This window comes from Ambystoma mexicanum, chromosome 4p (assembly GCF_040938575.1).
Source record: "Ambystoma mexicanum isolate Mex_15411 chromosome 4p, UKY_AmexF1_1, whole genome shotgun sequence".
NCBI lineage: Eukaryota > Metazoa > Chordata > Amphibia > Caudata > Ambystomatidae > Ambystoma > Ambystoma mexicanum.
In genome coordinates, this window is record NC_090927.1 from 128,653,817 (window position 1) to 128,669,599 (window position 15,783).

General features: G+C 49.4%; 1 protein-coding gene across 4 annotated transcripts in view; it reads right to left on the reverse strand.

Moving 5' to 3' along the window:
• DNMT3A (DNA methyltransferase 3 alpha) overlaps positions 1-15,783 on the reverse strand; it is a 2,439,715-nt gene that overhangs the window by 567,600 nt on the left and 1,856,332 nt on the right. The window lies entirely within an intron of this gene.

Consider the following 15,783-nt stretch of genomic DNA (forward strand, 5'->3'; position numbering starts at 1 on the left):
AACAAGTTAGTGAAGGCAGAGTCTACTGTAGAGCCAAAGTTCATAGGCCAAGCCCACTTTAAATGGAGCAAGGTGAAATGTGCCCAAGATCACACAGTTTAGAAATGCATTCAAGTCTTTGTAAAAATGTTCAAAAGAGGTTGGGTCGATTCTGAAGGTAAAGTTAGAAGGTCTGGGGCCAACCCAGTTGGAAAGCCAAGCATTTAAAGCTCACCTTTAGCAAACCGGCCGCGGAGTTCGTCGGTTAAAAGGTACATTCCTTTTATCCACGGTCACAGTGGTGAAGCTTGGCTATCCGGCCGCCGGGGTGCTTGGCACAGGCGATTCGACCAAGAGACGTCCTGGAAGGCGAAATGGCAAACTGGTTGATCCCACCAGCTCAGAGGAAGAAGACTTTCATCAGAAGATCTTCTCTTGTCGTCGGGAAAGTGGTGAGGTTGTTGGAGCAGGGCTCCACCGGTGGTGTCGTCGTTGCAGATGGCTCAGCTTCTCCCCTCTTCGGATTTCTTAGGTCCTGTGGCGACTTCTGAAGTTCTGGTCCCCAAAGCCCTGCTTTTATGCAGAAAAACCCCCATTCAACAGCCTACCTGTCACTCAAACATTCTAAGTGGTGAGCCGGGCGGCTCACCGCTGGGCCAATCAGAACAGAGTGCGACTTGAGTTGCTAAGGCAACGCAGTCCAGGGTGCCAATTCCCCCACCCACACATCCTGTGGAACCCAGACAGAGTGGCACCAGTTGGAGGGCTTCTGTGGAGAAGCCCGTCAAAAAGTGGAATAAAGGGCCCGACCTTGGTTGGAGACACAGAGACGGACACGAACGCCATTTTAGAAAAGAGTTCTGGCAAAAAGACCCAACCGGTGATTTATTATTAAATAAAAAAAACATTGCACCAAAAAGTGGTGCGTTTAAAATCAATGGGAAAATCCCATAGGAAATATTCCGGTGGAATATTTTGCGTGGTAACCACTGCCACCAGCCAGAAAGGGGGGACTGGTAGAAAGGGGGTGGTAGTGCCACCTTGGAAACTGTCAGGGAGAATTCTCTGTAAAGGCTAATTTCCCAAACCTAGTGAGTCCCCCAGCAGCTTTGCTGGATTTTTGGGGTTTATTTTTTTTATCCTGCTAAGAGTGAGTCTCTTTTCCTCCCACTCTTAGACATGATTTGAGGTGTTCCTTTGACTTTGTATGTTTTATGGGCTATGGGGTCCTTTACCCCATAGGGCTTCATGTGTTTTTGGTATGTGGGTTACACAGCACCCTCCGTGCCGTAACCATGGGTGTCGAAGCGACCCCCAAACATAGACTCCATACCCTGGGACTGACTACTGTCTCCCAGGGCATGTAAAGTCACCATTGGCTTTACTAGTCTCAAATTGTGAACAGAACCAGTACAAACCATCCTATTGTGGACGTACTGGTCTGGGCAATTTGATTGCCCCGGGGTCTGTTGTTCGAGGGGGCACTGTCCAGTCCCCCCCGACCGAGTTTTGGCTGGTGGCAGTGGATACTACTTTTTATATTCGACCGCGAATATATTCCTATGGGATTTTCCCATCGTTCGAGGCTACCACTTTTTAATACAGCCTTGAACATACCACCGGTTTATTAAATTAATATTAATTCACCGGTTGGTAATTTTTGCCAAAACTTGGTTCCAAAATGGCGTTTGTGTTCGCTTCTGTGACTCCAACCCAAGTCGAGCCCTTTGTTCCACTTTTTGGCAGGCTTCTCCACAGAAGCCTCCAAAAGTGGTGCCAATCTGTATGGGTACCACATGGGGCGTGGGAGGGGGTTTAGGCACCCTGGACTGAGTTGCGTTAGCAACTCAAATCGCACTCTTTTGTGACTGGCCCAAGTGGTGAGCCGCCCTGTTTGATTGACAGCTAGGCTGAATGAATGGGGGTTTTTCTGCATAAGAGCAGGGCTTTGGGGACTGGAACTTCAGAAGTCGCCACAGGACCTAAAGAATCCGAGGAGGGAGAAGCCGAGCCGACCTGCATCGACGACACCACCGGTGGAGCCCTGCGGAACCGTCTCACCACATTTCCCGACGACAGAGGAGATCTCCAGCCCGGAGAGTCTTCTTCCTTTGACTGGTGGGGATAACCAGTTTGCCCGTCTTTTCCCCTTCCTGGACCATCTCGTGGCCGCCTTGCCCGTGCCAAGCACCTCGGCAACCGGAATACCACGGTTTACCACTACCGCGAAGAAAAGGGTGGTACTTTGTAACCGGGAACCTCTGCGGCTGGTTTCTTCCCTGGCAGCGCAACGACCTTCAGCTTTCCTCCACGTCGAGACCTCCTCTTCCTTTGGAGGAAACACTGACTTGCACCCGCTGCCAGGAACAACTGCCCCCGCGTGAGCATTCTTCCCACTTTCAGGTACTGTGTCCCGCCTGGCTTCCCTTGCGACAGATCGTTCGGGGTCACAGTAAATCCTCGACTTTCTAACCTGGGCTAGCCTGGGACCTGTTAACTAACTTTTCCTGTCTGGATCTCAATCTTTTGTGAACTTTCTACAAAGACTCTTTGGGCATAACCCCACTGTGTGATCCTGGACACATTTCGCTTGCTCTCTCTAAGAGTGGGCCTGGCATTTGAACTTCCTTGCTCCCCAGTAGACTTTGTCTAACCTGCCTCACCGTGGTTCTTTGAAAAGTATTGACATTTGTGTGCTTTCACAACTCTGCCTTTTTCCCTCCCTTTTTAATAACCTATTAGAGTGCCATCTTATGTTAAGCGCTCACCTCTGTCTGAAAATAAGTGGTGTTTCTCATTAAGACTTGACTAATAAGTAATTAGGGTTGTATATATATAATAGCGACTGTGTGTTGAATTTATTTACTTCTCTTTGTGCTAGTGTAATTTACAAGTGTCTCTTTAAATAAATAATGATATACTTTTACACCAAAGCTCTGGTCAGTGTTTGCTTGTGCTACAGTGTCTCTGTACCTATTGTGTATACTCTATATACTGCCTAACTCATCATGAGAGAAGTCTGACTGCTCAGCCACAGCTACCAGGTAAATCTGGGTGGTGCAGACTGCTACCAATAGGGTTTACTGCCAACCACATGTGGTCCTAAATCTTTTGCAGTGGTCCCTAAGGGAACTGCACAGGTTTCTGCCTAACAGAAACAGACCCAGGGGCAATCAAATTAACCCCTTCCAGTACTTAGACAATATGATGGTTTGTACTGGTTCTGTTCACAATTTTGGACTAGTAAAGTCAATGGTGACTTTACATGCCCTGGGAGACAGTAGTCAGTCCCAGGGTATGGAGTCTATGTTTGAGGGTCACTATGACACCCCTGTGTTACTGCACTGACGGTGCTGTGTAACACATGCACAAAAACAGATGATACCCTATGGAGTAAAAGACCCCATAGCCCATAAGCACACAATAAGTGAAAGACATAGCTCAAATCATGGGAGGAAAAGAGAAAAGAGTCTCACTCTTAGCAGGAGAAAAAAACAAACCCCAAAAATCCAGCAAAGCTGCTGGGGGACTCACTAGGTTTGGAAAATTAGCCTTATAAGAGAATTCTCCCTAACACTCCCATCTACGGAATTCCGTGTCAGCAATGTCCGTGGCCAATGTAATGGCATGGTCAGAAGCCACCTAGCCTTCCTGTAGGATCTCAGACGCTTCAGCTCGCTTGTCGTAGTGAAGGAAGTCCAGGATGGGGGCCATTTTGAACCAAAGTTCCGTGTCGTAACACGCCACGATGGCGAGGGCGTTAGCAGTCTTGGTGGTCATTGCTGCCGATGAGATCACTCGTCGCGCCATGGCATGCAACTTCTTTCCCTCACCTTCCGGGGGGAGGAGGCCGCCGACGAGGATGAGCCAGAAGACTTCTTCTCGTCCGCCACCGAAACAGAGTCTGGAGACGGCTGGGACCGTAAACACTTGGGCGCAGAGTACGGCACTCTGTACTTCTTCTCGTAGCGATCCCTCTTCGCCAGAGCCGAAGAAGGGTTCTTTATGAGGGACAAACCCTCATCCCAAATGTCATCCATTAACGGGATCGAAAGTACAGTCTTCCTCTTTGCCTCCGGGCACTGGCAAAGGAAACCCTCTTTCTTCTTCTCCTCCGGGACAAGCTGGAACAGCTCTTAGGCCCTGGAGATCATGGCGTGGAATGAGGCAATCTCGTCAGGCGGCGAGCATCTGGCCGGCTGAGACGGGAGATCATCCATGCGGCCTTCGCGAGGGACGCTGCCACTACTTCAATGGAAGTGTGGGCCTTTGTCTGATGCACCTGGGCCTTCACAGTCTTGACGGCGTCTGCAGCCTTCACCTTTGGGGGAGGGCCGTGACCCTGCTCCCTCTTGGCCTTATCCGTCGGTCCGGCTTGGGTCTTCTCAAAAAGCTTGCCTGGATGGTCAGACTTCCTCTTCTTAGAAGAACTTGAGCGCTGGTTTGTGGTCGAAGGTGCTGGAAACGCTGAACTCGCCCAGGCGGCTGAGGAGCCCGTCGCAACGACGCTCCCGGAGGCAGTGGACTCTCGGTGCTTAGCCTTATGTCGGGCCCCCGCGGGAGAGGCGCCCTCATCGGTCTTAGAAGACCGCTCTGCTTTCTTCTTCTGGGCTGGGGAGGCATGATGCCGGGACTCACCTAGAGCAGGGGCCTTGGCCTGGAGCCACTCGTTGAGGCGCTTGCGTCAGTCGTCCTGCGTGCGCAGCACCATCTCCCGACAAGCCACGCAGTCGTCGTCCACATGCGTCTGGTCCGAATGTAGGCAGTAGAGGCACAGGGAATGTCCATCGTCCGAAAAGACGTTCCATAGGTTGCAGCCGGGGCAAACGTTGAGGAGAGGCGCCGAGTCCTTATTCTTCTCTGCCATGTCCATGCGGTGTAGGCCTAGAAGAAGCTTCTGTAATCCTCCAAGAAGAAACTCAACGAAAATCCCCCCCCTTCAGGGGTGCTGAAGAATCCGAAAACCGGTCCCCGTTAATCGGAAGGTAAATCAATGGAGCTTGAGGCTCGATTGAACAGAAAAAATAGTGAAACTCTTCGAAAAAACGCAAAACGCAGTAAAAGCTCGAGAGCTACAGCACGAGGACTCCCAACCCTTTAACGTGCGGTAAAAATCTGAATATGGCTGCCAGAGGAGGGGCTTAGGTAGAGGGCAGTCATTGGCTGGGGGCAGTATGACCCAGAGACCAGCGATTGGTTGTTAGGAGAAAGACAGTTCAGAAGCGAAACTGATTTTTTCTTTACCGAGGATTCCCAGCCTGACGACGGGGAATACTCATGAGCATGTGAATCCATGCCAGACCCCAGGCTGGAGAAGGGACCCAAATTCTAGGAACACAGGAGCCAGGCCGTCAGATTGAGAGATGCCGGGTTATTGTGAAGCACCTTCACCTGGTTCCTGGACAAGAGCGGCTGGTGTGGGTGTAGCCTGTTCTGAGCTGTCGCCAAAGGAGCCAGGAGCTCCGAGTACCAATACCGTCTCGGCCATGCAGTAGCCACCAATATCAGTTTGCACCGATACTGTTTTAAAGTGTGTAGGACTTGTGGCACCAGAGGAATTGGGGGAAAATCATGCCGGAATTTCCCTTCCATAGGGAACGCAAAGGCGCCCCCCCAAGCTGTCCGGATCAGGACACTGGCTGGCAAAAGCCTTGCAACGGCTGTTGTCAGGTGCGGCAAACAGATCGATCACTGGGCTGCCCCACTTCTGGAACAACAGGTGAAGTCGGTCCTTATGCAACTCCCATTCGTGACAAGTGCACAACTCTCTGCCGAGGGAGTCCGCCAGAGTGGTATGGATCCACGATAGAGTGGAATAAGGAACATGTTCTGTTGTAGCGCCCAATGCCAGAGCGTTTGGGTTTGCCTAGAAAGCTGTCACAATCTGGTGCCCCCTTGCTTGCGGATGTAAAACATGGACGTTGTGTTGTCCGTGTAGATCCAAAACATTTTCCCTCCGAGGAGGGGGAAGGAAGATTTCAGTGCACAGAATATTCATCGTAGCTCCAGCAGGTTGATGTGCTGGGTCTTCTCCGACTCTGACCACTAACCTCTGGTGTGCTGGTCCTGACAGTGGGCTCCCCAGCCTTCCAGGGAAGCATCTGTTGTTACACTGATCTGATGGTCTGGAAGCCTGAAAGGGGCACCTTGCAGAATGTGTTCTTTCACTGACCACCAGAGGAGGCCCTTCCTGAACGCTGGTGTCAGCGTGATGTGGTCCTGCCAGGAGCCTGAAGCTTGGATCCATCTGGCATCCAGGAATACCTGCACTGGCCTCATGCGTAATCTGCAGTTGGTAACCAGTGGGATGCATTAAGACAGTATCCCCAGCAGAGACTTGTAGTTGCGGACTGAGGTCGACTGGGTTTTGCTGAGGCAGTGCACCTTCTGCAGAAGGGCCGTTTATTCTCTCGTCCGAGGGTGTGGCTCTGCAAACGCTGGTGTCCAGCAGTGCTCCGAGGTACAGTGCCGTCCGAGAGGGTGTTAGCTGAGACTTCAGGAAGTTATTGAGAATCCCAGTTGCTGGAGGCAATGGCTCGTGAAGGCGGTGTTGGATTCTGCCAGCGAGTAGGATGGGGCTCTTATTAACCAGTCGTCCAAGTATGGGTAGATGTGGACCCCTCCCCGCCTCAGATGAGCCACCACTGGTGCAAGGCATTTGGTGAAAACCTGCAAAGCTGCTCCGAGGATGAAGGGAAGCGTCCTGAACTGATAGTGCTCTCCTGCCACCATGAAACGAAGGTAGTGCTGGTGTGATAGGCGAATAGGGATGTGGAAGTAAGCGTCTTCGAGATCGAGGGATGCTAGGAAATCCCCCTGTTGAAGCTGAGAGAGCACTAGCTGTGAAGTTACCAAATGAAAAGTTTGTGCCTTGAGAAACTTGTTGAGCACCCTCAGGTCTAGGTTGGGTCTCCAACCCCCTGTTTTTTTGAGTGACTCCTTTTTTTCTTAGCAGGAAGAAGCAGGAATACACCCACTTCAGCTTCTCGTTCCTGGGATCTCTTTCAAAATCGCTTTTACGGAGTAGAGACTGCGCTACTTGTATTAGAAGGAGCTGCAATTTTTCCAGTCTTTGCACAGGAGGAATGTCTGGAGGATATTCTATGAATTCCAGAGAGTGCCCCTGATGGAGTGACAGCACCCATTTGTCGGATGTTACTTGACCCCATTCGTCGACGAAGTCTGATAGACGACCCCCCACTGGGGTGTTGAAGTGCAGGGACCCGGCCATATGCCTGCTTGCCGTATTGGCCCCTAGGGTGGCAGGAGCCTCAGAGATTTTGGGAACCCTTGTAGGGATGGGTTCGCTTCATGTGCTGGTCCCCAGATGAATAAGGGGTCTTGTAAGAAGAGGATGACTGATACGTGCTGCGGTTGTCCCGTGAAGTTCTATTGTAACGCCCCTTCCCTGCCCGAAAGAACTGCCACTTGTGCTGCAATGGGCCCAGAGAGCGGGCGGTTTCAGTGTCCATCTTTATGGCTTGTAAGGCCTCATCCACCTTCTTTCCGAACAGGGCTGTGCCATCGAAAGGCATATCGTAACCCGGGACTGGACATCCGGTCTTAAGTCTGTGGCCTTAAGCCAACCTTGTTGGCGCAGGACCACTCCATTATCCATTTGGCGATAGCCTGTGTCTGCAATGTCTACTAAGAAAGTGATGGTGTGGTCAGATGTGATTCCACCCTCATGCAGAATGTCCGAAGCCTCTTGCTTCTTGCCCTCAGGCAAGAACTCTAAAAGGGGACCCATCTTATACCATAACTCCCGATCATAGCGGGCGAGTATGGCCGAAGTGTTAACCGCCTTGATGGTTGTGGCCGCTGTTGTGATGAACCTCTTGCCGTAGGCATCAGGGCGTTTGCCCTCCTTGTCTGGGGGCACCAAGCAGGATGCGGATGGGTTGGCTGACCCCATTCTGGCTGCCGCTGAAACCACAGTCTGGAGTGGGTTTACGTGCGGAGACATGCTACAGCGCTCTCTGGAGCCCTATACTATTTGGAGGTGCAGTTGCTAGGTGTGCCATAGCTACCAGGCCGTTTTCCCAGATGTCTTCCAGGAGTGGTATTGCCATGATAGACTTCCTGCGTTGTTCTCTGCTCGGATATAAAATGCTTTCCTTTCTTTGCTCTTCCGGTTCCAACCCAAACATTGTGGACGCTCTGGACATAAGCGCATGGAACGCTCCTCTTTTATTGGGGGGAGTGGGGAAAGAGTCCCTGAGAGCAACTTCATCTGGTTCACCACCTGCAGTGACTAAGTCCTCAAACTCGTCTGTATCGGAATGAGTATGAAACGTGTACCCTTCAAGTTCGGTATCCGCTCCCTCATCCGACAGTAACTCCGGTGCCGACCAGTGACCTTGTGGCTTGGGGGGCTGAGGAATCTCGTAACCCTCTCTGGAAGGTCCTGGGGCTTCAGCTGGCCTCTGCTTGCTGGGTTTGGCGACTGGTGCTCTCAAGGGGAGTGCATGCAGGGTTGCCACCAACGTTGGCCAAGTTGATAACAGATCCAACGATACGTTGCTCTGAGGGCACGTGGTTGATGCTGGACTGCTCCTTCTGACAGCATAGGATCCCATTGGGGCACAGGTTGACAAGGCTACATGAGCTCTGCAGACGGCAGGGGTGTTAGAGGTGGTGGTCTAATGAGGCTTGCCTCACCCTGAGGTGGACTACTTTGTGGCAGAGCCCTAGGAGGGGATGGTTGCTCTGGTACTACTGTGTCTTCCTCCTCTGATTGTTTAAGACTTGGCTCTGGGACAACCAGGCCACCTGGTAGTAGAGCAACAGCCATGTTTGGGTACACAGTTCTATGGCAATCAGCCCGTGACTCTGCTGTGTCGGTGCTGGTCTCTGGGCCAAGAGCTGTAACGACACTGGCCCGGTAAGATTCCTTTCTTGTCAACAGTCCGCTGGACGAGGCACCCGTAGTCGGTGTGGTCATAGCAATCAAGGTTGCTGTCGATGAGGGTCTTGTCGTCTTGGACGACGGTACTGGAGTTGAAGGTTTCGTAGAAGATGACTGTTAGGTTTGGCTCTTAGACTTGCATCTGTACTGTGCCAGGATTGATGTCATCAAGAGTACCTGGCCTGAGTATCCAGAGTGTCCTTGATGAGTGAACCCTATGACCAAGGAGTGGTCTTAACAATTGGCGACGAGGATGGTCCAAGGTATGGTGAGGGAGTTGACATCAAGGAAAGCAAAGAGAAGCAGGTATCTGTGTGATGTTGTGTGAGAGAAGCGAGAAGAAGGGACTCTGCTGCGGGGGATGCAGGTAAGCGGGCAAAGGGACTGTTGAGAGAGAGGGAGAGCCCACTGCCCCCCAGGGACTGTTAGCGTCCATCACCCAGGGCTGTTTGAGTCAGCCACCCAGGGCTGTTTGAGGCTAACCAGGGTCAGAGGAGGCTGCCTGGAAAGGACTTACGGACATGTAAGGAGACGTGTCCAGATGGTGTCCAGGATCTTAAAAGTGCTGTCTGGGAGACAGGAAGGATTGGTGCACTCTGGACTGCTTTAAAGCTTGTGGTTTCCAGAGCATGGAGTTTGCCTGAGGGCAGAAGGCAGCAGGGGAGCTCCACAGCTGGAGTGTGGAGGGGCTCCCGTACCAATTGAGACAATGTATGCCCAAAAGGGAAAAAAAAGGGAAAAAGTGTTGCTTTCATCTGCAGGCGTAATTGGAGGTGCTTCATGACTGTGATTCCTGGGCACGGCTCTGTGGCCGTGTCCGAAGTCACTCAGAGCGGTGAAGGAAATTGTTGCCGTTGGGCCTGGAGAGAACCTTGACGCGCTGAGACCAGCAAGTGACTGGTGACGTCACTGCCTCTGCAGGAGGTGATTGCGATCAGTTAGAACATGGATCGTACCTGTATTCGTGCTAAGAATGGTGTGCTGGGTTGGCGTGCCAGCGGTCGTAATACGTGGCATGAAGAAGCTGTTAGACCCTAGAGTAAAGGACCTGATCGAACATAACGTGCCCAGGAAGTTATCTTCTCGTGTCGGACAAAGAGCGTTTTTGGTTTATCTAAGGGATGTGGACTTCACAGGACAAGAGGTGTAGCCTGCGTCGGTGTTTCATGAGGACTAGAAGTGCAATGCCGCGAAGTAGACTGTGGGCGGTACGATTATCCCGCGAGCAGGCCGGATGTTGCGAGTGCCTGGCAGCTCATCGGAGCCGTGGCTTGATTAATGCTGGTGAAATCGATTGGCATCGCTGTGCAGAGATTGGGTGAGGCAATCGGTCTACCCACTGAGAGCTGTGCAGAAGGGCAATGGACAATGCAATATTGGTATTGTTGGCAGAGCGTTTATGTATGTATGCCATTGTTTAATCATTTTTATGGCGTGCAACGATGTGTTCATAGGATGTACTGATTTGAGGTTAAGGTAATGTGGAGGGTGACTAGGATGGGAGATGACTAACTAGTGGCGCATTTATGGATATGTACTTGTGATGTTGTAGAATGAAAAGTGTGTTACACGTTAGAACTGGGGTGGTGTGACTTAAGTGATGTTAGAATAATGAATTTCAGGCATACTAGGTTTTAGTGTTGGCCTTAGTGGCAACATGGACTTTTAGGCTCGAATTGGACTTTCAGGCCTGAACTAAGGTTTGTTGTATCGCAGCTAATTTTTGCTTGTGGGTGTTGAGAGAGATGAGTGATTTAATGCACAAATGGAGGGATGAGATAGCATTAACGTTTTGAGGTATTTGAGCAGTTAGAGTTGTCTGTGCTTTGGCAACATGGACTTTTAGGAAATGAGATCTGCAATTTATAATTTGATTATACATTTGTCAATGCAATGCTTAGTATAACCAGTTTGAGGCATTGTATGTTATGTTTTGTTTGTGAGTGCATGGATGTGCAACCCATGATGACTACTGGAGCGACTGCAGCGCTGCTTAGCAGTTAACATTCTATGTGGGGTTGTGTGTATCTTGTGTCTGATGAATGTTTTGGAGTAGCCAAGGAGTGGTCAAGGAACTCTGCAGAGTTGGTGGTGTGGTGTTTGTGGCCCTGCGAGGTCAGATACAAATGTACTAGAGGTAGGCTAGTATGGAAGCTAGTGGAGCTTTGATGGGTGTTGGTTAGTGACTCTGTTGGGTCCAGAGTTAACTAGTAGGAGACTAGTACCTAAAGCTTGGTGAAGCTTTTATGTTGTATTATGTTGTGACTCTGTGGAGTTCAGAGGTGTCTAGCAGGGGACTAGCACCTGAAGCTTTGATGTTAAGGTGTTGTGTGACTTTGTGTAGTCTAGAAGTGTCTAGCAGGGGACTAGTGCCTGATACTTTGGTGTTGTGGTGATTTGTGGCTCTGCGGAGTCCACGTGAAGCTGTGTGAAGCTTTGATGTTGTTTTGGTGACCTTACAGAGTTGTTAGGGTCCATGGATTTCGTTGGAAATCCTGAAGATGCAGATGATCTAGCATCTTATTTCTTCTTTTCAAGAGCTTTTAGGTGGTTTCTAGAATTGTTCTTGAGTTTTCTCTTGGTCAATTCTAGAAGTCTGGCAGCATTTCATCTGTGCAGCTGTGTTCACTTTGGGGTGATTTGTATTGTTTAGAAGGGCTCAAGTGTCTGGCCAACATTTGTAGCTAGGGCTGGTGGTGGTTGTTTTAGTGGCAACTAGTTGCCTTTATTTATTGGTGTGAATGGGTGAGTGAGTGGTGACTTGGTGTGGCTGTGTGTGCTTGAAGGTATGAGTTCTGAGTGTAGCTCTTTGCTGACCCGGGTAGATTGCTGGGTTGTTAGTAAGTATCTTGTGTTGTTACGACAGTATCTGGGCTATCCTGGTTTGGGGAGTTAGCGTTCGAAAGTGGCAGTTCGAGGTTCCTTTGTGGCAGGGGGAACGGAAGGAGATTTGTGGTGTTTTGATTGGTTAGGAGCGTAGTTGTGGCATCTGGGTCTGTTGTAAGGATGTTAGTTACGCCTGTGGTACAATTTTCCCGGTTGTTAGTGGAACATGGTTGAGTGTGAGGAGTGTTCTGTTGTTTGAAAGTGTGTGGTAGTGGGTTTGTCCTTATGCAAGAGGAGGAGGTGTTGGGGTTGCTTCCCCAGGCGAGTTTGAGGTGTGTTTGTTTGTTGTAGGAAAGGAGGCGTTAGGGTTGGCTCTTATGCTTGCATCTGTGCTGTGCCAGGATTGATGTCATCATCAGAATGTAGGCTGTGAGTGTGGAGTGTGAGGTTATAATGTTTGGAGTTGAATTGGTTCTAACCCAGGCAGTTACAATATGTGGGCTCTTATCCCTGATCCTCTTGATATCTCAATGACTTGATGACATCTGATCCTGTAACTAAGAAGCTAATAAAGTAACCACTGAGAGTACCTGGCCTGAGTATCCTGAGTGTCCTTGATGAGTGAACCCTATGACCAAGGAGTGGTCATTACAATGACGTAGAAGATTTTGTTGTGGATGAAGTTTTAGATGTCCTCAATGATAAGTCTGTGGACTTTGTTGCCGTTACCAGCTTCTCCGAAGAGGGAGCTGCGGTCGACTACTTTGGCGTAGACAACCTGGAGTGTGAAGAACATGGCTTCGTAGCCGACTGCAATAAGGTCGGAGAGGAATGCTCACCCGAGTTGGATCTGGATATCGATGCTTCTTTGGGGCGTTGGAAAGGGCAGAGTTCCTTTCCCCACCCCGACTCTCCCTGGGTAATGACCTTCGTGGGTGGCGGTCCTTGTGGGACGATCTCGAGCTCTCGCCTGAGGCTTCCTCTTTCTCGTCGCTTTTAGCCTGGTCGTCATGCAATCTGTACCTCTTACTTGACGTAGTTCACTGGGCCATCCTGCCCTGCAGTAACGAGGCATGACTTCGTACCAAAGCCGAATCAGAGGCCTCGCCGGCATCCTCTAGCCAAGCGAAGAGACAGCTATGGCGATTCTTCTGCGTCTTCGATGAGAACAACTGGCAGATCTCGCAGTTCTTGATGACATGCTGTGGGCGAAGATCAAGGCAGTAGAGGCATTCTTTGTGGTGGTCCTTCATATAGACGTTCTTTAGCCCACACCGGGCACACGCCCTGAACAGGCACTTTCTCGTGGACTCCGCATAGTTGAACTTGTCTTCAGCAGTAGACAGAGGTCTCGTCGAAACCGCGTTGCTGGTCGTCGAACGATGTTGTCAAAAAAGCGTTCTTTTTCGTTGAAATTTCAAACTATATTGTTCGAAGAAAATTGATGAAGATTTTTGAGGACTATCAACACTAAATGGCTAACAGGGGTGGAGTTAAGGGAGTGTTCCCTATTGGCTGTGGGCAGTATGACCCAAACGATGAAAATAGATTAATTAAACTGCTCTATTTTACCGAGGATTCCCAGGCCGATGACAGGGAATATTCACAGCATGTGTATCTATGAAAGATCCAATGCTGGAGAAAGGGACATCTATCTTTTGTAGCCAGCTTTGTCCAGCCCATCTGAGGTTGCAGGCGTCCCAACCATTTGGGATAGAGGGTGAGCCAGGACCTAAGAGAAATAGGCGATACCTAGGGTCCTTGCATTTCCGCCTCACATCCCATTCCCATGGCTTAACAGCACATGCCACAAAATCTAACACCCACTTATGTCATGTTACCCACAGAGACATGCACAGCACTTTTGCTTCCTACCCAAGTTCACACTATATAAACCACCCCAAAACAAAAGTGTACTGTAAAAACGTCTTCTTATGGGACAGAACAAAAGATAGCTAAAACAACAGCAATAAAAGAATGTCAAAGGAATATGAATGGTCAACTAAATAACTTCGGGTATGTATGCTGTCTGAAGTATCCCTGTCTCCCAGGGATAAGGATGGTGAAATCCACCTCTACTTTACTGCTCTTCAGTGAATCTTCTTTGCCCAATCCAAGTCAGTAAGTGTTTCCACACCATCCTTCAACCTCCATCTTGAATTTAAGGGGTTCCTGTACCCTTTCTGTGTCTCAGCTTTCCCTCACTCTTCTTCTCCCTCTCTGTCACAGGCTTAAGGGATTCCTGCATTCTTCTTATCTCCCAGTCGGTGCCTTTTGGGTTTAGTGCTTCCTAGAAACTTCTCTATCCCAGGCTTATGGGTCTAATGTAGCTTTCTTCTCTCAGTGTCAAGTTTGGACCTGGATTCACTATTTGGTTCACAAATACTCTCGTAGGCAATGAGATTCTGTTTACAAATTCTGTGGAATCTAGTGGAGTTTCACAAACGAAAGAGCATCAGTCGAGGAGCTTAATCTAGCTTCACTCTTCCAAGTGACCCAAACAGGTACCCCACTCCTCTGGGGTTTGAGTGCCACCTCTTCTGGACTCCCCTCTAGTATGCTCCTGACCCTTCTAAACAATGCACCACACTCTTACGCCTCTTGCCACTCTGCACGAGACCCCTTCTGATCAGGATATTTTCCCTAGCCTTTTGCCTTGGACATAAAAGGCTGCATCAATCTCTGCTCTTCCCAGTCTTCTTTCTTATTCTTTACCACCACCACCTGAGCTTTCAACAGTTCCTCTATCACCAGCAGCTCCTGTTCACCAATAACCTACATTGTCCCCATCTTTGCGTGGAGTGCAGGGGATAGTCAAACTTGTGATATGCTGGATTATTGATGCTCTTACTTGGAGTCACTACTTGGTTGGTGCTTTCTCTGTCTGTGAAGCAAAGGTTGCTGGCACCATCAGCCCTGCAAACGTATGCAAACTTGTTTTTCACCAGCGCTAAAGTTTCTGATTGCTGCCAAAGCAGTGTGGGATCACAAGGGAGAGCAGGCCTAGGTTGTTCATGTGCATCAGTTTCACAAGGGAGGTCACGCACAGGTTGTTCATGTGCATTGTTTTTTTAGTGACTGCTTCAGGGAACAGGAGTTTCTCGCGCATTGTCTTGTGTGTTTCTGTGCCTGTTCGGGATGTCTCCCTATTAGAGGGACTGTGTTGCCCGTTTGGCGCTCGCTGCAAACCCTGGGTTCTTTGACCCTAGTGACCACAGGCAGTTGGCTGGTCTCTTGGCCCACGGTGTCTCTTTGTTGCCCCTTGAAGGACCAATGCAGGTACTAGTTTCCTTATAACTGTTTGGTGCTTCATGAAGGAGGCTAAGTAACAGTGACCAGGGGATTGTCCCCATACTGTCCCCAGACCCAACATCTGCTCGGTTGGGGAGGTACCAAGCCCCTTTGATCACCATACTAAAAGGCTCCATAACCAGTTAGGAACTTTGTCACAAAAACTAAAAACATAACAATCATCCATGGGAATACAGAGCCTGACAATTACTTAAATGGTATGCTTAAAAATAAATATATAAATATATGATTGCTTCAAGTATTTATTTTGTATTGCTGCAATTAACATCACTATAACACAGCTCTAATGCACACAAAATATAAAAGAGGACATGATGCATCAATAGGTACCTTATTATCTGGATATGTTTTTTAATGTAGAGAAAAAAGTTTGTCTTAAAAAAAATGAAAATGTAGCCTGTCTCCATGAATCCTTGTTTTGGGAAGAAGACTTCTACGAAGATAGAATGCTACGATGCGACTCTCTCTTCCACATGTCTCACACAACCCCTTCAGAAAGCTTTGCTTTTCATCCAACAGCTGTGCCTGGAGACTCATACTGTTAATGAAAACTAAAAGTAACACAAGAGTGATGGCTGGAAATCCAGGAGTGGCTAATGAGGTCACACATGACATTTGGCCCATAGGCAGCCTTGCAGATGCTCAGCAGTTTTTTGGGTGTGCCTACCACCACATACCATCGAAGGGGACAGCGGATAGTGGCTCTTCTTGGGCATGTTACAAACTACCCCTAAAGCAAAAACGAGTGGTTTTCCACA